Source organism: Eurosta solidaginis, chromosome 1 (genome assembly GCF_040869045.1).
Source record: "Eurosta solidaginis isolate ZX-2024a chromosome 1, ASM4086904v1, whole genome shotgun sequence".
Lineage (NCBI taxonomy): Eukaryota > Metazoa > Arthropoda > Insecta > Diptera > Tephritidae > Eurosta > Eurosta solidaginis.
The window spans coordinates 169,503,679-169,524,465 of NC_090319.1; the positions used below are offsets into that span (position 1 = coordinate 169,503,679).

General features: G+C 39.1%; 1 protein-coding gene across 1 annotated transcript in view; it reads left to right on the forward strand.

The window, feature by feature from the left end:
• veli (L27 and PDZ_signaling domain-containing protein veli) overlaps positions 1–20,787 on the forward strand; it is a 438,946-nt gene that overhangs the window by 376,915 nt on the left and 41,244 nt on the right. The gene's annotated exons all lie outside the window — the stretch shown is intronic.

The window sequence follows — 20,787 nt, forward strand, 5'->3', positions numbered from 1 at the left end:
AATTTTTAAGAAAAAGAATAATAATAAACCTTAGAGAAAAAAGAAACAAAAAGTGAAATTTTAAGAATTGGCCTTGCAAATTTTAGAAAGGAATAAATTTTTTTAGAAAAGAAAAAAAGGATCAAAAGCGGTTTATTAAAAATTAAAAACCGCCATACTTATGACCATACTTACAAATACAATCATACCTCTAAAACAACGAATATCCGAAGAAGTTCATAACGCGGTAATAAGGGTTCACCATCTTTCTGAAAAACAAAAAGATAAAATCAATGACATAATAGCAAAATGCCCAAATTTATATTCGGACCCAGACGAAAAACTGACGTATACTACGCTGGTCAAAGGCGAAATTAGAACAACGACAGACACCCCGGTCTACTGTAAACCGTACCCATACCCAATGGCTTTAAAAGAAGAAATCGAACATCAAGTCGAAGAACTTCTTGCTTATGGAATAATAAGGAGGTCTAAATCTCCTTACAACTCCCCGGTCTGGATAGTTAAAAAAAAAACCGACACTTCGGGCGAAAAGAAATATCGAATGGTCATCGACTACCGGAAACTTAACGCTGTAACCGTCCCAGACAAATATCCAATACCGGAAATTAACGAGGTCCTGGCCAACCTCGGAAACAATAAAATATTTACCGTTATAGATATTTAGAGCGGTTTCCATCAAATACCCCTTCGCGAATCTGGTATAGAGAAAACAGCATTCTCCGTGAATAACGGAAAATACGAATTTCTCCGATTGCCCTTCGGGCTTAAAAATGCCCCTTCTACGTTCCAAGGAGCATTAGATGACATACTTCGCCAGCACATTGGAATTAGATGCTACGTCTATATTGACGACGTTAGAGGCCGTAGCACAGTTCCCAGTGTCAAATAATCTGAAGGAACTAAGATCATTTCTAGGAATGTCAGGATACTACAGTCGTTTTATTAGGGACTAATCCAAATTAGCCAAACCGTTAACTGCACTCCTTCGAGGAGAAGCCGGGAATGTTTCAAAAAATCAGTCTAGGAAGATCGAAGTAGGTAGTTGCGCAGCGACAAATATTTGCACGTATTTACTAATTTCATATGAAAAAATGCAACAGGATCTAATAGAGAAACTGTAAATTTTATTTGAAAATAATACTAAAAATTCGGCGAATTTTCATCAAAATTCTTAATTTTTTAGTGTATATATAGTTTTGTTGCCCATTTATTTCTAGAACAACCAGGTGTCAGTCTTAAATTCGTAAATATTAATAGTAATAGAAAAAAAAGTATGTGTTTATTAGGAATATTATAGGGATCTATTTGTATATGCAAGTGGAATTTAACATAAAATATTCGCTTGCCATTGTGCGCATCAATAATTTTTTATTTATTGCGTGCTTAGCCGTTGCAGTATAACCAGCGAATGATCAGTGAATCAATTGGTTCGTGCGACCAAAGCGCTCTCACTAATACATCCACATAACATTTTTGCCGACACTTGGGTTAGAATCAACAGCAATAAGTACGCCTCCCGCTCTAGGGATGCGGTCACGTCGATAAACAGCATATTTATTTGAAAAAACCTCAGAAATGTAATTATCAGGCTTTAGCCAGGTCTCGTAAAAGCTACAACTTGTGCAGAAAAGTTTAAAGAATGAAGGAAGAATGGGACAAGTTTTCATCGTAAACCACGAACATTTCGGTAATTAATGAGAAGACGGGACAGATCAGCAATTACCTTTGTGTTGTTATTACTGTGTTCGTCATAGAGTTTTTTGGATTTAATAAAACAGGTTCAGCCCTCGACTTTCTTGTGAACAAGTGAACCACAGTAGGTATGCTTAGGCCAAAAAGAGGGATCAAGTACCTTATCGATATATGCATCTGAAAAAGATATTTTAAATGAGGAGGTGTCTCTCTCATATTTAAAGTTAAATTTATACACATTGATGTTACTAGTAGGTGCAACACCAAGTTTAGAGCAAACGTAATGAGCAATATCATTTTCGGTTAGCGAGGCGTGTAATCGGGACAAAAATACAGCCCTACGAGGTGGTACGGCAGTGACCTGCAAAGGAGTAGCGGATAGAGCACCAGAGAGCTGGGAAGGTGCGGCCGTTGGAGGAAAGTTGACAGAAAACGCATTGCTTGACCCAGCATTGGTTATCGAACCCGTCAATGAAGTATGATTTTGCAGGTACACTTGTATCGCTAGCAACAACCGCAGTATCGGTAACTGTTATTGTTGGAGCTAAAGATACAGGTGGAGGCATAGGAAGAATTGGGGAGGCCAGCGACGTTGGTACATCATTAACTTTGCCAGATATCGTCTCGCTAGAAGTATCGAGAGAGCATTGTGGAGATTCCTGAGCTACATTGTTTATAACGTCTTTGGCAGGCCTGTTCGCATCGATCAACGCGGTTGAAGGGACAGTCTTAGGAGGACAGCTTTTCGCCTGACTTGAAGCCAAGTTGGAATAAATGTTGGGCATACATTTCTTTCATTTTGGCGATTCAGATAACTCTTTAATTTTTTTAAAGTGAGTTTCCATCGTTTTGAATCTTTCGTTAAGGTCACGAAACCAAATAAAAATGTTGTTGAACGCTTTCTGAGTTTGCCTCATAAAAGCACGCATGTCACTTTCTACGGAACGACAATAATGACATGTCCAGTTTAGTCCAATTTTGCTGGATATTAGGTCAACAACCCGAGCACCTAGCTATTCGCTGTCTTGCGATTTACATCCAGTGCTCCAAAATAACTCTCGCTCATGTTTTTTGAACAGCTGTTCAATTTATCCTCTATTTATAGTTTCTTTTGCCTATTTTTCTTTGGGGTTGGTTTAACTTTGCAATTATGTTGGATTGCTGTGTCAAGAAGTGCACCAATCAAAAGAAAATTTCCCGTGGTGATACTTATGTTTGTTGTTGGCTCTGTGATAATATGGCTCACAACAAACATAAGTATCACCACGGGAAATTTTCTTTTGATTGGTGCACTTCTTGACACAGCAATCCAACATAATTGCAAAGTTAAACAAACCCAAAAGAAAAATAGGCAAAAGAAACTACAAATGGAGGATAAATTTAACAGCTGTTCAAAAAACATGAGCGAGAGTTATTTTGGAGCACTGGATGTAAATCGCAAGAGAGCGAATAGCTAGCAGCGAACACAACAGAAAGCAAAAAGGGCACACAATGACTTGCTAATAGCAGCTACCAACAAAAAGGTATGCAGTTATCACAAATTTTTGTGAAAATCTATGAACACATAGACTGAATGTTTAAATTGCATAAAAAGTCACTATGTATATTGCACTGTGTAAAGATTTAATACGAAATTAAACTTATAAACTGTTTTATATTATATTAATGAATATTTATAAAAGATAAAACTTGTTTACAAAGAAAAAAGAATAACAATTCGAAGAGCGATCAAAAACACATCCGCGCCCGGCAAGCTTACCAGATTTAGCTTATAAATAAACATTAAGCTTATAAATGTTGATATACGGTTAAGTGAAAAATAATATGGTCTCCCTTTAAAACGATATTGTTCCCAAATTATGTTTATTTATTAGTTTTTAATAATTCCAATTTAAAATATCGTTCTAACTATAGCACAAACTATATATATATGTTACCACGGCACATATTTACATAATATAAAATAACAAGTATTCGGACACATAATACTCCAGACGTAGCAAACTAACAAAATTGATCAAGCTGCAACACGTGAAAAGCAAACCGTGTGAACAATAAGCAGTAAATAGAAGTCAAATTGAAATAAACAAACTCACCTGTGGGAAGCGCATTGTCAGCAGTTTTCGCCTACATCGCCGCAAGGCAAACGTAGGTTAGATTGTAAGAATTATTATTGATATGATTATATTCAGATATAATTTTGAGTTCAAAAAGGATCATGTCTCCCGCGAAAAAAATATATTTTTTTGGACTTTTCTATTTTTTCTCTCTAAAAGTTTAACTGGCGCCCGAGGAGGGACCAGCTTGCGAAAGTAGTATTAGCCCGAAAAACAAAGAGTACAGCTACGCGTGTGTAAACTAAATGCGACATACACTGTGACACTTTACAAGGACCTGGATAAAAGTAGCGGCAAGCACCCTTAGTACCGGAGAGGAAACAGGATAAATTCGAACCACTCATCAACCCCAAGGACCTTCGCTGGGCCAATGTTTTTGATGTAAGACTTAGTTATGTTAGAAAAGAAAAATTAATTAAAAAGAAGTGAAATCGTTTTTATTATGTAAAAGAAATTGTGAGATAGAAAAAATTATCGAAGATTCAACTGTGGAAAGAAAATTAACAAAAGAAAATTTAATTTTTTTTTTTAAATAATTTAAGCATTGAATTTCGCCTAACAAAAGAAGGAAAGAAAAGAAAAATTCGTATAAAAAAGTTTAAGAAGAAGAATAATAATAAACCTTAGAGAAAAAGAAACAAAAGTAAATATAATAAGTGAAATTTCAAGATTTGACTGCAAATTTTAAGAAAGGAAAAGATTTTTTTTTTAGAAAAAAAGGAAACAAAAGAAGGAAAGAAAAGAAAAATTCGTATAAATAAATTTTTAAGAAAAAGAATAATAATAAACCTTAGAGAAAAAAGAAACAAAAAGTGAAATTTTAAGAATTGGCCTTGCAAATTTTAGAAAGGAATAAATTTTTTTAGAAAAGAAAAAAAGGATCAAAAGCGGTTTATTAAAAATTAAAAACCGCCATACTTATGACCATACTTACAAATACAATCATACCTCTAAAACAACGAATATCCGAAGAAGTTCATAACGCGGTAATAAGGGTTCACCATCTTTCTGAAGAACAAAAAGATAAAATCAATGACATAATAGCAAAATGCCCAAATTTATATTCGGACCCAGACGAAAAACTGACGTATACTACGCTGGTCAAAGGCGAAATTAGAACAACGACAGACACCCCGGTCTACTGTAAACCGTACCCATACCCAATGGCTTTAAAAGAAGAAATCGAACATCAAGTCGAAGAACTTCTTGCTTATGGAATAATAAGGAGTTCTAAATCTCCTTACAACTCCCCGGTCTGGATAGTTAAAAAAAAAACCGACACTTCGGGCGAAAAGAAATATCGAATGGTCATCGACTACCGGAAACTTAACGCTGTAACCGTCCCAGACAAATATCCAATACCGGAAATTAACGAGGTCCTGGCCAACCTCGGAAACAATAAAATATTTACCGTTATAGATATTTAGAGCGGTTTCCATCAAATACCCCTTCGCGAATCTGGTATAGAGAAAACAGCATTCTCCGTGAATAACGGAAAATACGAATTTCTCCGATTGCCCTTCGGGCTTAAAAATGCCCCTTCTACGTTCCAAGGAGCATTAGATGACATACTTCGCCAGCACATTGGAATTAGATGCTACGTCTATATTGACGACGTTAGAGGCCGTAGCACAGTTCCCAGTGTCAAATAATCTGAAGGAACTAAGATCATTTCTAGGAATGTCAGGATACTACAGTCGTTTTATTAGGGACTAATCCAAATTATCCAAACCGTTAACTGCACTCCTTCGAGGAGAAGCCGGGAATGTTTCAAAAACATCAGTCTAGGAAGATCGAAATAAAATTCGACAAGGAAGCTTTAAACGAATTTAACAAATTAAAGACTTCACTAATATCAAAAGATATTGTCCTTGCTCACCCGAACTTTGAGAAAGATATCGAATTGACCACTGATGCCTCCAATTTTGCAATAGGAGCTGTCCTTTCACAAGATGGAAAGCCCATCATCTATATTTCAAGAACTTTAAGCAAGACAGAAGAAAACTGTGCCGTCAACGAAAAGGAAACGCTCTCTATAATCTGGTCTCTTAATTATTTGCGCAGTTATCTGTACGGCTCTAAGAAAATTAAGATAGTGACTGACCACCAACCCCTTACGTATGCCCTGAGCCACAAAAATACGAACAGTAAGATGAAAAAATGGAAAGCCATCCTGGAGGAACATAAATATGAGCTTATCTACAAGCCCGGAAAATCGATTGTAGTCGCAGATGCGCTTTCGAGAATACCCGATCAAATAAATTCGCTTACATCCACTACCCATAGTGATGAGAGTTAGGACACAACCTAATACCCTGCACGGAGGTACCGATTAACGTGTTCAAAAACCAAATTTTCCTCCAACATTCAGAAACGCTATCTTACCATTCAAAATAATCTTCCCAACCGTATACCGGCATACAGTTAACGAACCATTTTTCGACGAGCAAAAGATTATAGATTTCTTCAAAAGATACCTAAGTCCATCCGCAATTAACGGAATCCACACCGACGAAAGGACTATGGGTATAATACAAAATGTTTATCCACAACACTTTAGCAACTATAAATGCAGGTACACCCAGAAGTTAGTGGAAGACATAACTAACGAGCAAGAACAGGAAAATATTATTTTGAAGGAGCATCTAAGAGCACATAAGAACGCGACCGAAAATAAAATACAGATCATAGAGAAAAGTTATTTTCCCGGGATGATGAACAAAAACGACTAATAACAAACTGCACACGGTCCATATAGACATCTTTCTAACAGAAGGGAAGATAGTTATGACTGGACTAGATAAGTTTTCGAAATACGCATGTAACAAGAATGCTAGATAGTAGGACCATAAAGGATGTTAGGAGACCCTTAAGGGATATAATATTTTTCTCGGCGTCCCGAAAATAACAGTGATCGATAATGAACCATCGTTAAATTCCATTTCAATGAAGTTTATGGTGAAAGACGAATTGGGCATCGAAGTTTATACTACTCCCCGTATAAAAGCCAGGCTAACGGTCAGGTGGAAATATTCCACTCCACCCTAAGTGAGATAATGCGCTGGGTCAAAGATAATGGAGGACATCGAAACTTTGAGGAACTTTTAGAAAGAGCAGTATCCGAGTACAATCATACCATTCACTCAGTTACAGAGAAAAGACCGGTCGACATATTCTTCGGAAGAAATATGTATTTCACACCCGAAGATATAGAAAAAACAAGATACGAGAACTTGCAAAAGTTAACACAAAAACAAAATAAGGATATTCAATTCCATAATAAAGGTAAACAAACGCCCAAATCCTACTTGCCAGGACAGGTCATCTTTGTAAAAAAAATAGGAGGCTAGGAACAAAACTAAGCAAATTATATAGTAAGGAAATAGTTAATGAAGATAGGAACAGCACGGTAGTACCGAGAGAGCGCTTCCCAAGGCAGTCGATTCTATGTACCGGAGCGACTCGGGATTTTTCCCGACCAAGGAATGTCATTTCAGTGTGACCCCATTTAATTTGTTTCGTCCCTCCCACAAATTGTCATCCTCCCAGCAGCTCCTTGCAGCAGGACTGCTACATATTCTCTTACTCCGGGAAGGTATCGAACCCAATCCGGGTCCGTCTCCTGACCCCGGTCCTGAGAAATGGTTTTGCTGCATTTGCCAGAAAAGAATCTTTTTAGGACGGTCATACTCTGTTCAGTGTGTCTCGTGCAAGGGATGGTTGCATCGGACAGGTTGTTCTGGGCTTGATCCCAAAACCCGACGTCCACGTAACTTTTATAAATCTTTTGTGGTTCCTTGCTGCTCACGCCCAAGGGCGTCCCGTAGTATACGCCTAAGCGTATCCCCACTACCTTCCAGCAGCTTCGCTGCTCAGCAAGCCACAACAAGTACCCGCTGCTGCTCGCTCCCCACGGCGCCAACAACTCAAACAGCTGATACCACTCATAACTACTACCTTCGTAGTAGAGCTGGTAGCAATGCTGAGCATCAGCCCCTGCCCCCGTCTTCTTCTCCCCCCCTCTTTTCTGGCAGCAATCGTGCAGGTCAGGGAAACAGACTCTTAGTCCCTGCCTCCGTTTGCACCGTCTGCCAGCACAGAATATATAGGTTTGCGACATCCGCTCAATGCAGCTCCTGCCTTGGGTGGTGCCACTTTCCTAGATGTTCTGGTCTCCGCGACGGCAACCCCTCGACGGGTTTCATCGCGCCATGTTGCCAGGTCGCAAACCCAAATCATCCGGGTACCCCAATGCTTGCCCAAGGGCGCCCAGTCCCAAGGCCACAACAGCAATTGCGTCCTGGCCTTCCACAACCTAGGCGTAGTCACCCCTCATTTACCCCTAGAGTGGCGGCGTCACCCCTCATGCACTTCAGAATTCTGCAGTTCAACTGTAATGGACTAACTGGGAAGATTACGGAGATAGTCGATTTCATGAAGCGGCACAACATCCGCATTGCTGCGATTCAAGAGACTAAACTCACAGCAAGATCTGCATTGCAGACCTGCTCTGGTTATAATGTCCACAGGAAAGACCGCGAGAGCGGAAATGGAGGCGGCCTCGCGTTTATTATACACCACTCTGTGCAATATCATATATTTGATCCTGGCATCGACCGCAGCGACAATGTCTTAGAACGTCAAGGCCTATCTGTCCGGTCAGGCGATGGAAATCTAGAAATCATCAACATTTACATCCCTCCTGTCACCTGTTGCCCCAGTGGATACCGCCCTAATATCGAGGCCTTACTCACTGGCAACAATCGCATTATCTTAGGCGATTTCAATGCCCATCACGACTTATGGCATTCAAACTTGCGGGCGGACAGTAGGGGGGAGATGTTGGCGGATCAAATAGACGAAACGACGTTCTGCACAATAAACGGAGACGCCCCCACACGTATGGTAGGAAGCTGTCATAGCTCGCCAGATATCTCAATCGTGAGCGCAGAACTCGTAAACTGCGTCAACTGGCAGCCGATGGTAACATTGGCATCCGACCACCTGCCCATACTTATTTCGTTCGAGCGTACCGCCGACTTCATCGTCACCGAAAAACGCACTTTCATAAACTTCAAAAAAGGAAAGTGGGAAGAATATAAATCTGCAACAGACAGCAGCTTTGCTGCCCTCCCTATCCCGACAGATGCCCGCCAAGGGGAGCGTGCCTTCCGTAAGGTCATTGAATCCGCCTCGGCACATTTCATTCCCGCCGGGAGAATTCCCGAAATCCGGCCCCACTTCCCGGCGGAGGCCGCGAGCTTAGCGAGGGACAGCTTGATCCAGGCGACCCCTAAATAAGGGATATAAACCAACGCATCAGATTGCTTGTGGACGAACACAAGCGGGCGAAATGGGAAGAGCACCTAAGAGGTTGTAACCTCTCTACCGGTGTAGGTAAACTTTGGTCCACCGTAAAGTCCCTATCGAATCCGACTAAGCACAAAGACAAAGTTTCCATCGCCTTTGGCGATAAGGTGCTGTCGGATGCGAAAAAATGCGCGAGCGCTTTCTGCCGACAATATATAATGCATCCTACGGTCGACAAAGATAGACGGAGAGCCAATAGACACGCACATAAACACAAACTCAGCGCGTCACCAATTACCATCACCGCTAGAGAGGTTGAGGACGCCATTGGTCGCGCTAAACCATCCAAAGCAGTGGGCCCAGACGGCATAGCCATGCCGATGCTTAAAAACCTAGGGAAAGAGGGTTTCAAATATTTAGCGCATGTCTTCAACCTTTGTCATACCCGAGAAATGGAAAATGGCCAAGGTGGTCCCGCTACTAAAGCCTGGGAAACCAGCTAACGTAGGTGAGTCATATCGACCGATATCTCTCCTATCGCCAGTGGCAAAGACGCTTGAAGCCATTTTGCTCCCTTATTTCCAAGCACATTTGCAGCTAGCCCCTCATCAGCATGGCTTCAGAAAACTCCATAGCACTACCTCCGCGCTAAATGTCATTAGCACCCAGATAAATTGCGGTTTGAATCAATATCCCCACCACAGAACAGTACTCGTAGCGTTAGACCTATCAAAAGCTTTTGATACGGTCAACCATGGCTCGTTACTGCAAGACCTGGAAGGGTCTACCCTTCCCCCATGTCTTAAAAGGTGGACCGCAAATTATCTGGGTGGTCGGCAGGCATCGGTGCAATTCAGAAACGAAACATCAAAACAAAGGAGAATTAAACAAGGGGTGCCACAGGGTGGTGTCCTATCCCCGCTTTTGTTTAATTTCTACAATCTAAGCTACCTTCACCACCTGAAGGAGTCACAATCGTTTCCTACGCCGATGACTGCACAATAATGGCCACAGGCCCAGGCCCAAAGATCGATGAGCTATGCAATAAAATAAACGGCTATCTCCCTGATCTCTCCAGTTTTTTCGCCTCGCGAAACCTGACATTGTCACCGACTAAATCTTACGCGACCTTATTTACAACATGGACGCCCCAAATGTCGACCATATTGAACATCCACGTCGATGGCACTACGCTACCGACTGTCCTACACCCCAAAATCTTGGGTGTGACGTTTGATCAGGATCTACATTTTGGTGCGCACGCAACCGCAATTGTTCCAAGAATTCAGAGCCGTAATAAAATCCTCAAATCCCTTGCTGGCAGCACCTGGGGAAAAGATAAAGAAACGCTCTTGACCACATACAAAGCAATTAGCCAGCCGATTACGTGCTACGCGTCACCCATATGGTCGCCAAGCCTAAAAACCACCCACTGGAAGAAACTACAGGCCTGCCAAAATACTGCTCTCAGAATCGCCACGGGCTGTCTTCTTATGTCCCCAGAACACCATCTGCATAATGAGGCGAGAATACTCCCCATCAGGGAGAGAAATGAGATGCTGACCAAACAGTTTCTGTTCAATACCCAGAAACCTGGGCATCCCAACAGACATCTGATTGACGAACCAGCACCGCCTAGGGGCCTAAGGAGTCATCTCCGTAAGCATTTTGAGGAAATACGGCACCCGAGAACCCAGCCGTATGAAGCGGAAAAACACAAGCAGGTCCTTGGTGAACTCCATAGACAGGCGTCGGACCTTTATGTCGGGAATTGCCCGGTGAATCCAGTACTTGAAGAAAAATATCCAGAACTCGCAGAAGAGGAACGCATACTCCCCAGGGAAACGCGTGTCACTCTTGCTCAACTTCGTTCTGGATACTGTAACAGGTTAAACTCTTACCTATCCAGAATCAACCCCGACATACAAAATGTATGCCCTGCTTGCAATGTGTCCCCACATGACACCAACCATCTCTTTAATTGTAATGTGGAACCAACGCCTCTAACACCCCTTTCCTTATGGTCCACCCCTGTTGAAACGGCAAGTTTCCTTGGACTCTCGTTAGAGGATATTGATGACAATTTGTGATCGGTCGCGGCTATTGGGTGGGGCGAGCATTGCTACAACAACAACAACAACAACCGAGAGAGGAAAATCATTCATAAAAGTAGGATACGGAATTAGCTACTACAATAAATTTTTCTTTTTTCAGATTTTTTTACCACTATGCCTCGCAGAGGTATAGATATTAGACTATTGGAACTCCCAATTAATCACAATAGAAAAAGGAACGCCTAGACTACAGACAGAACAATTTAGGATAATAACGAAATAAATATCGAAAAATATGCAGTAATCCCGGAACATATAGAAACAACGACAAAAACAGAAAAATTCTACAGAAATCTTGATATCCCAAGTGAAGGCCCATATTAATAATCTAAGGATAGAAAAAATGAAAAAGGTCACTAAATTTTTTGGGCAGTGCATGGAAATGGATTGTAGGAAGTCCAGACTATGAGGACCACGAAATAGTTTTGAACAAATTAAATAACGTTTTAGAAAACAACAGCAATGAAGTCCTCATTAATAAGCTTACAGTAGAAAAAGTTAATGAAATTACAAATATTACAAACCATATTATGAAGGGTATGTAAAACGACAAGAGTAAAGAAATATAGGCATTTTTAGAATTAAAATACAAGTTAGAAATTATGAAAGAGGAAGTCCTGAATATCGCTTACGCGATACATTGGGCAAAGGCCAATATAGTAAATTCATATATTTTGTCGATAAGGATAACATCCTATTCGTAAATTTGGATGAAGCTCTAGAAGTTTCGGAAATTAAAATGGCGACCAATGGCAAGACAATCATTTTTATTTGTTTATTTATATATATATAGTTAAGAATAGCTGTATCGTTAAGACATAGTCTCTTAAGATAGCTAGCCATTAACAGCACTATTAGAAAATGCAAAGTAGTATTTCAGCTTTTTACAAAGTAGATCATGGCTTACCAAGTCAAATGCCAAATCCAAAAGGCAAAGAAGAGTCAGATCTCCATCATCAAATTGTATACGAATGTCGTCCATTATTTTCATCATATCTGTAGTAGCTATGCTTAGGTCTAAACCCTGACTGTAACGGAGACAAAAGATTATAATTTTGTATAAAAGATGATATTTGAGAGGCCATTAAAGACTCACACACTTTAGAAAAGATCGGCAAAATACTTATCGGCCTGTAATCAGAAGGGTTGGTGGGAGTATTCTTCTTCGCAACAGGAACTATGATAGCCATTTTCCATGCAGAATCAAAAGATTAGACAGTGAAAATATGATTAATTACGTGTGTTAGCGTTCCCAGGATGAAAGGAAATACCAGTTTTACAAATTTTAAGGAAATTCCGCCCTCTCCAACTGTATTGGACTTAATGGCCATGACTGAAGTAACAACTTATGTCTCAGTGACGCCAACGAAATTGAACTCCTCACTCAGTTGATGCTGCACTATGAAGTCTTGGGCCGGAGGACTATCACTGTTTTTACTTCCGCTATTAAAATATTCATTTAGTACATTACTGTCAATACTACATTCTGACTTAAGTCTTCCATGTACATTCAACTTTCTAAGATTGCGCCATAAATCTTTTGATGAAAGGGAAGGGTTCAACTTAAAATTACAGTATTTACGCGATTTAGCTCATATTTGGAACACATAATACATACAAGAATAGAAAGCAACCTATGAAAAAAAATTGCCGCTAGGTGGAGATATTCACAAAAATCGTATTTGTGGGCCGATTGGGCTCATATTTGGAACACATAATACATACATGAATAGAAAGCGACCTATGAAAAAAATCGACGCTAGGTGGCGCAAGGATCGAGATATATACAAAAATCGTATTTGTGGTCCGATTTGGCTCATATTTGGAACACATAATACGTACAAGAATAGAAAGCGACCTATGAAAAAAATCACCGCTAGGTGGCGCTAGGACCGAGATATACACAAAATTCGTTTAAAATGATGTTTCTTCAATTTCCTTTATTGACTACAAAATAAGTTTGTCAAATAAAAAACACACTGATACGCTAACAACATATACTTTTTTATTTCGCACAACAAATGCATTTCGGACAGACTTGCTGTCCATAATCAGCGACGCGCTACTAAAACAACAGAGTCAAGAATATAAACAAAATAGAAAGAATTAGTAAAATTATAGCAATTACAAAACAACGTACATATGTATGTATTAAATTAAAGAAAAAAGAGGGGAATTTATGTTCCCGTTGTCAGCGTTCATGGCAATCTTGGTTTTTGTGATGTAGAGAGATTCGTAAGTGTCTAACTGTCGTCATTTATGGTGTGAATATGCGCTGCTATTGCAGACTGATGAATTTGTTTGTTGTTGGCGTGCTTTTCGTGTTCTTTTTTGGTAAATGCCGCTGCGTTCAAGCATTGGGACAGTGTCTTTTGGAGCCCAAAATGTTTTTTAATTTGGTTTTGTTTGTGTATACGATTTTCATTTCATTCTTTTCAAATATATCCGTTAAATTATTGGTGATAGCAGGAAAATAACTAAATAGTATGCGTGTTAATTTGTTTGTTTTAATTTCTTTATTTTGAGCGAAGAGAGTAGTTAAATTGTTTTTGTAGTGTATGTTGGGATGTTGTTTTATTAGTTTATCGATGAGTTTCTTGTCAAAGCCATTGGTAGTTGCGAGATCAATCATTTTTGTATACTCGTTTTTATAATTAGTTACGGAGAGTGGTAAATTGACAAGGCGATAAACCAATGAATGAAATGCAGCTATTTTAGTTTGATAGGGGCAGAAGAAATCACTTGTGATTAAACGGTCAGTTGAGGTGGGTTTTCGATATACAGCATAGTCAATTTTATTGTTCACTCTTGTGCATTTCAGGTCTAAAAAATTTATGGAGTTTTGTTCATCTTCCACTTCAAATGTGAATTTTATGCTGTCGTATTTGTTGTTTATTGTGTCCAATGTGTGTTGAAGTTCTTGTTTTTTAATTATGCAAAAAACGTCGTCGACGTATCTGATCCAAATTCGAGTTAACACACCTTCTTCTTTTAAATCGCTTTCGAATTTGGTCATGAATGCTTCTGCGATTAGTGGTGACAGTGGGTTTCCCATGCTGGTACCGAAGTCATTGGAACAAAACTTATCTCTGAAGCAAAAACAAATAAAAAAATATATGTTGTTAGTGTATCAGTGTGTTTTTTATTTGACAAACTTATTTTGTAGTCAATAAAGGAAATTGAAGAAAAATCATTTTAAGTGTTGTCAGACTACAAACCTTAGGTTCGGCTATTTTAATAAATAAATAGTTCTCACACTCGTTCGCTCATACTTGGAACACATAATACATACAAGAATAGAAAACGAACTATGAAAAAAATCACCGCTAGGTGGCGCATGGATCGAGATATTCAGCAAAATCGTATTTGTGGTCCGATATGGCTCATATTTGGAACACATAATACATACATGAATTGAAAGCGACCTATGAAAATAAAATTAATTAAAAAATTTTTAAGTTAAACGGTTTTATTGAAAGCAATACTTGCATTAAGTAATAATAGTACTAAAAGATAGAAAATAAAATAATTTAAAAAAAAATTTAAGTTAAACGGTTTTATTGAAAACAATACTTACATTAAGTAGATAGTAATAATACTAAAAGATAGAAAATAATTAGGTAGGTCCTAGTTACTAGTCATCACACTCCTCATCAATCTAGGGCGTTGATCAGACAATTAAATAAAAGCGTTGGGCGCGTGAAATTTCTAAAAATGTGAGGCGTATCATAACGTGATTAAGGTTCAGTTGGTCTTACTTATGATTATCAATAGAAATTTGACGCGTCCAACGCTTTTATTTAATTGTCTGATCAACGCCCTAGATTGATGAGGAGTGTGATGACTAGTTCCTAGGACCTACCTAATTATTTTCTATCTTTTAGTATTATTACTACTTAATGTAAGTATTGTTTTCAATAAAACCGTTTAACGTAAAAAATTTTTTTTATTTATTTTATTTTCTATCTTTTAGTAGTATTATTACTTAGTGTAAGTATTGCTTTCAATAAAACCGTTTAACTTAAATTTTTTTTTTTATTTATTATATTTTCATAGGTCGCTTTCTATTCATGTATGTTAGGCCGGGTCGATTTGTGGGGAGGCAAAAAAATTGCCCCTTGCTCTGTGAAAATCATATTCTAGGGATCAAAATAAGAAACTTTGCCGAAGGAACCATACCTCTAAAACGAATTCTGATGTCCCCCCCTTTGGGTCGTAGGGGCGAATTTTGAAAAATCCCACTTTGAAATGCCTATGTTTTTTCTTTTTGGAGTTTATTTTTCTCTTTAGAAATTTATTTAGTCAGAACATATGTAAATGAAAAAATTAATTTAACTTATTAATAGAAAAGAAATTAAAAAAAATTATTAGAAATTAGCGGTTTTACAACCCCCTTTTAAAACCAAGGCATCACTCTGATGCATTTGCATGTCGTAAACATAGTTGTGTGAGTTTTTTATTCAACCGTTTTAAAAAATGAAGGTATCACTGTGACACAATTGCAGATCGTAAAATTGCTTGTGTTGTTTTTTTTAAGCCACCACAAGACACAGCAGGTAGAATTGAAATTGGCCCTACCCAAAAGTTCGACCCAAAGGGGGGGGGGGGGGGGGACATCCGAATTCGTTTTAGAGGTATGGTTCCTTCGGCAAAGTTTCTTATTTTGACCCCTAGAATACGATTTTCACAGAGCAATGAGCGATTTTTAAATCGACCCGCCCTAATGTATGTATTATGTGTTCCAAGTATGAGCCAAATCGGACCACAAATACGATTTTTGTGAATATCTCGATCCATGCGCCACCTAGCGGCACTTTTTCAGTGTCGATTTTCGTTCTGATCTGTTGTTGTGGTTTTTTCTTGTATTTATAGTTCGTAGGTACATGAGCAGGTATTGTTAAAATTGATGCGTGTGTATATTTAGTTATGTGTACCGGGGTGGTTTTTACTGATCGATTTGTGTGGCTGACTGGGCAGTATTTTTATCCGTAATTTTATTAGTTTGACCTTTTTTGTGGGTTTGTTGTTTTGGTGCGTTAATTGTTTTGTGTTTATTTGTTGTTGTGTGTTTGTCTGTTGTACCTCTGTGATTACTTTGTTTCTTGTAAACAAGCTTTAAACGCTCTAATATTGTGTCAGAAATTGTGTTTATCTGTTCGTTTATTATTCTACCGTCGAATGTTTTCTGTTTGTAGATTTCCATGTTTTCGAGTACGTTGAGACGTCGGCCTTTTGCTTGTATGTGAAGAACCCTAACTGTTTTATTGATATTTGCTGGGGAACATTCATACTCGACCATGTGATTCGCGAAGTTAGACCCGGGTATAATGTTTGGATTCCGTATTTTTTTGTTGTAATCTCTAATATGTTCTCTGAACCTCGTTCTTATTTGCCGCCCTGTTTGTCGTATGTAACTATGTTGGCTTCCGCAGGTAAGCTTATATACGCCGTGGCTGCTAAACGGATCCTCTGAGTTTGTGTTAGGTCTTAGTTTTCGCCCTATATTGTTAGATGTTTTGAATGCTGTGTTAATGTTGTATTTTTTAAAGAAGTTTGTCAATTTATATGTTGCTTTTCCAGTATATGTCATAGTCGTCCAGCTATTATTTTCCTTTTAATTATTTCTTTTTGGTTCTCCATTTGTCATTCTGAGCTTATCTACCAGTGCTTTTTTATATCCGTTGTTTGCAGCGATGTTATATATGACCTCAAGTTCTCTCTTATATGCCTCTTGTGTAAGAGGTGTTCTTTCAAGTCTATGTACCAAGTGCCTTAATGCTGCATTTTTATGCTGTTGCGGGTGATTTGAGGTATTATGTATTATTGTGGCGGTGGCCGTTGGCTTTCTATATATGTCATAGCTAAATCTTTTGGCTTCTTTATCAATATTTATCGTGAGATCTAGATAGTTGATTCCTCCGTCTTTTTCGGTTTCCATTGTAAATTTTATATTTCCCTGCTGCTTGTTGAGGTACTCCAGAACAAGCTCTTCCTTATTAGTAGTTAAAACGCATATTATGTCATCCACTATTCTAGCATAAAATGACACGCCGAATTTGGACTTCAGCTCCTGTATGTACTTTTCTTCCAGATTTTGCATGAACACTTCCCTGCAAAATGCACCAACTATCGTAGAATCAGCCTTCTTAATATCGCATATAAAGTCCTTTCAAGTGTATTGTGCGAAAGATTGAAGCCCACCGTGAACCGGCTGATTGGACCTTATCAGTACGGCTTCAGACCTGGTAAATCTACCATCGACCAGATTTTCACAATGCGCCAATTCTTGGAAAAAACCCGTGAAAAGAGAATCGACACACATCACCTCTTCGTCGACTTTAAAGCCGCCTTCGACAGCACGAAAAGGAGCTGCCTTTATGCCGCTATGTCTGAATTTGGTTTCCCCGCAAAACTTATACGGCTGTGCAAAATGACGTTGAGCAGCACCATCAGCTAAGTCAGAATTGGGAAGGACCTCTCCGAGCCGTTCGAAACTAAACGAGGTTTCAGACAGGGTGACCTCCTATCGTGCGATTTCTTTAATTTGATGCTGGAGAAAATTATACTAGCTGCAGAACTTAACCGCACTGGAACAATATACTATAAAAGCGTGCAATTACTGGCATATGCTGATGACATTGATATCATCGGCCTAAACACCCGCGCTGTTAGTTCTGCTTACTTCAAACTGGAAAAAGAAGCGGTAAAGATGGGTTTGATGGTCAATGAGGACAAAACGAAGTACCTGCTGTCATCCAGCAAAGAGGCAGCGCATACACGCCTTGGCAACCATGCTACTGTTGGCAGCCATAATTTCGAAATAGTAAAAGACTTCGTTTATTTGGGAACCAGTATCAACACTAGCAACAACATCAGCACTGAAATCCAGCGAAGAAACAATCTTGCCAATAAATGCTACTTTGGACTATCTAGGCAATTGAAAAGTAAAGCCCTCTCTCGGCGAACGAAAATCATACTATACAAGTCACTTATCATACCCGTCCTGCTGTATGGGTCAGAAGCATGGACCATGACAACAGCAGATGAAGCGGCTTTGGGAGTGTTCGAGAGAAAAGTTCTTCGAAAGATTTATGGATCTCTACGCCTTGGCGATGGCGAGTACCGAAGAAGATTTAATGATGAGCTGTACGAGCTATACGCAGACATCAACATAGTCCAGCGAATTAAAACGCAGCGGCTGCGCTGGCTAGGCCATGTTATGCGAATGAATGATGATGCTCCGGCCAAGAAAGTGTTTCTATCGGAACCCGCCTATGGAAGCAGTGGTAGAGGGCGGCCCCCACTCCGTTGGAAGGACCAGGTGGCAAACGATTTAAACTCCCTTGGTGTGACCAATTGGCGCCGGTTGGCGGAGCGAAGGAGCGACTGGCGCGCCTTGTTGGACGGCCATAACCGTTTAGACGGTTAAGCGCCAATTAAGTAAGTAAGTAAGTACTTCCATAAGAATTGCCGATGTGGGGCTTCCCATTCCAAGACCGTTTGTTTGTCTATATATTTTATTGTTGAATTGAAAATAGTTTTGACGTAAAGTGGTTGTTAGCGTATTTGTGACTTGCATACTTTTCACTTTTTTTTTGTATTATGTACTATTGTTGAGCTAACTATGTCCAAAGTCTCCGATAGTGGTATTGATTGGTATAAATCTTTTATGTCAAAAGATACCAATTTGCTGGTCTTTGTTAGCTCTACGGTCTTAAGTTTCTCTATTAGTTCTGTTGTGTTAGCCATTGCATATTCGTTTCTTAGCTCCAGAGTATCTTTCAATATCGTTTTTAAATATTTGGACAGTTTGTAACTTGGTGCCGATTTAAAATTAATTATGGGCCTCATTGGCGTGTCCGTCTTGTGGATTTTTGGTAGCACAATCAGTGGAGGAGCCGAAGGGTTCATTTGGACCAATCTATGTGCCATATTAAAATCTACTATATTTGTTGCATTTTTTATAGCAACTTTGAATTGTTTTTGGTACTCATCTGTGGGATCCTCTCTTATTCTGCGACATTCCATTTCCTCTATGAGATCTTCAGTTTTGCATATATATTTCTCTTTTTCGATTAGCACAGTGGTGTTTCCTTTGTCCGCTTTCGTTGTGACAGTATTTTTATTCCATAGTTTATGCCGTCGATTCTTTATTGTTTTCTCCCCTGTATTAGAGTTTTGTCCTTCTTGTGCTTTCACCTCCGTTTTTATTATTTCCCTGCACATGTGTCTTGCGTGCTCCTGTTCTTCCTGTGGTATCAATGATATTGTGATCTCCGCATCTACAATCGCCTGCTTCGTTTTTCTTACTGCATTTAGGTCCATGATATTGTGCTTCAGGCCCTTTTCGAGAAGTTGTGCCTCTTCCTTGGTAATGGCCACTGTTGTGAGGTTAACGAATTTGTCATGAAACTGGTGAGTTTTTTGGTTTTGGTTACCCTCTCGTCGTCCTGCCAGCTTTTCCAATTTCCTGTTCAGCGACCTGTATTTTTGTTGTAGTTCCTGATCGACCTCCGTCTTAATGCGGTCGAAACATTCCATTAATGTAGTCGTAGGTAGTTTTTCTGCCGATCTTAAATGGATAGATAATAACTCGGCATTTACCTCATCCTTCTTGAAGTATAAGCTTTCCAATTCATATTTTAAAAAATCCTTTTCCGCTTTTCTAACCGTTTTCCTGCTAGATTTGGTATTTGCCTTTATTGTTATTTTAGCGAATTTTGGAGTAACATTCAATTCCAGGCATTGTTTGTTGAACCAAATGCTCGCCTTTGCCTTATATATTTTCAGTAGGCGTCGCTTGTAAATTGTTAGTAGTCCGTTCGCGTTCAAGTTAAAAGCCTGGCAAGCAATAACTGACTTATTTTGTTTTGTTGATTTTCCGACAGGGTGGTTAAATGATGTATATTGGAACGATTTTGCGTCATCCCTTGTCAAATTTGGTTTTGAGACAAACCGGTTTCGGCGTTGTGCCATCATCAGTGTCGATTTTCGTTCTGATCTGTTCTTGTTGTTTGTCCTTTATTTATAGTTCGTAGGTACATGAGCAGATATTGTCAAAATTGATGCTTGTGTATATTTAGTTATGTGTACCTAGGGTGGTTTTTACTGATCGATTTGTGTGGCTGGCTGGGCAGGTAAAAATCCGTAATTTTATTTGTTTGACCTTTTTTGTGGGTTTGTTGTTTTGGTGCGTTAATTGTTTTGTGTTTATTTGTTGTTGTGTGTTTGTCTGTTGTACCTCTGTGATTACTTTGTTTCTGGTAAACAAGCTTTAAAGGCTCGAATATTGTGTCAGAAATTGTGTTTATCTGTTTGTTTATTTTTCTACGACTCTATTGGTAGTCATAAGTAAGATCAACTGAACCTTAATCAGGTTATGCTACGCCTCACATTTTTAGAAATTTCACGCGCCCAACGCTTTTATTTAATTGTCTGATCAACGCCCTAGATTGATGAGGAGTGTGATGACTAGTACCTACCTACCTAATTATTTTCTATCTTTTAGTATTATTACTGCTTAATGTATTGTTTTCAATAAAACCGTTTAA